The following is a 1,423-nucleotide window of genomic DNA, read 5'->3' as shown; positions in this document are numbered from 1 at the left end:
AATGTTTATATACTGCACTACGAAAATCAGGAATCGCTCTAGCCGTAACAGTGATTACGAATATTCCTCTTCTTTCTTCTATTTTTCTTTTCTCCTATAGTTTTAAATTTTGAGATATCGAGAGAATGTACATCGAAAAGAAACGAAGCTTCATTAACAAATATGACCGAGTCTACATCAACGTAATTTAAAGTAATTGTAAAAAATATTTAAATACTATTACAATTGTAGCAAGACTTGTCGAATCGGCGGTTCATGAACCAATTATTGCTCGTAATTTTCTTCACGAGCAGTAGAGGAAGAACCTTTTTCGTACTTCGCTCGTTTCTCCTCTGGACGCTGTACAAGCTCTACCTTTACCTGCTTAAAATTAAAAATAATTTAAATTAAAATAACATTAATTAATTAAAGAAATATTAATAAATTAAAAATATATAAATTAACTTAGATTTAAAAAAAATTAAAAATAATTACCGAGATTTCAGTCCAGTCATTGTCCAAATTATGGACAACTGATTTTTCCATGAATAGACAAAATTGAAAAATTGAAACAAATGTAAGTAATTATCCGCGTTTGATTTGAGAATAGTTAGAAAAAAGAAAAAAAAAGGGCAGAGCAGCTCATCAAATGCTAAACTTGTGTATGAATTGCAAAAAGACAGAAGTTTTGGTCTAAGTATTCTCAATTACATATCAATTAGTAACATTAATATCGTATGATTACAAAAATTCAATGTTACGAAAGAATGAAATGAAAAATGTAAAATATGTTCGCAGAACATTAGATACAGTTTTCATTTCATTAACTGACATACATATCTTAAAATTCATCACACTCAATTGTCATACTTAGAGATTTTTATTACCTCGAGACAATAATTAGGTTTGAATGCATTATTTCCACATGTTCAAATAAAAAGCCTCGAACAAGAATTGTTATTACCATATGTGTCGGCTCCTAAGTTCATCTTGAACGTGGTTTATGTCACTATTTGTTCTTTAGTTGACAACACGCTTTTTACATTGTGATTGCGGATTAAATAAAGATAAATTGTGGATTACTTACAAAAGGTAACGAACACACTGTAAAAAAAAAAAAAAAAGAGAATACTGTTAGCCCAGACAACCAGCCCCCTCCACCTTAAACCGAGCTTGAGCCTGAGTAAGAGAATGTTGTGTATATAGTGGGATGTGAACACCTATATGCATTAAATAATATGATTAAAATTCAAACAAAAATACAAATTCTCTTAAAAATTAAAAAAATTTAAAATTTAAATTTAAAAATTAAAAAAATTTAAAATTTAAATTTAAAAATTAAAAAAATTTAAAATTTAAATTTAAAAAATTTTAAAAATTTAAAATTAAAATTTAAAAAATTTAAAAAAGGAAAAATTTAATGAAGGAAATTAACGAATGAAAT

General features: G+C 26.7%; 1 long non-coding RNA gene across 1 annotated transcript; it reads right to left on the bottom strand.

The window, feature by feature from the left end:
- Positions 1–6: 6 nt before the first annotated feature.
- LOC122528210 lies at positions 7–1,220 on the bottom strand. Its single transcript, XR_006306516.1, has 3 exons — positions 475–1,220; positions 224–363; positions 7–94 (listed from the first exon to the last, which is right to left on the bottom strand). It is a non-coding gene; the product is annotated as an uncharacterized LOC122528210 (long non-coding RNA).
- Between the last annotated feature and the right edge of the window lie 203 nt (positions 1,221–1,423).

Source organism: Frieseomelitta varia, unplaced genomic scaffold, assembly GCF_011392965.1.
Source record: "Frieseomelitta varia isolate USP_RPSP 00005682 unplaced genomic scaffold, Fvar_1.2 scaffold_1049, whole genome shotgun sequence".
NCBI classification, from domain to species: Eukaryota; Metazoa; Arthropoda; class Insecta; order Hymenoptera; family Apidae; genus Frieseomelitta; species Frieseomelitta varia.
Note: the sequence above shows the minus strand (reverse complement) of the source record. Positions and strands in the feature narration are given on the sequence as shown.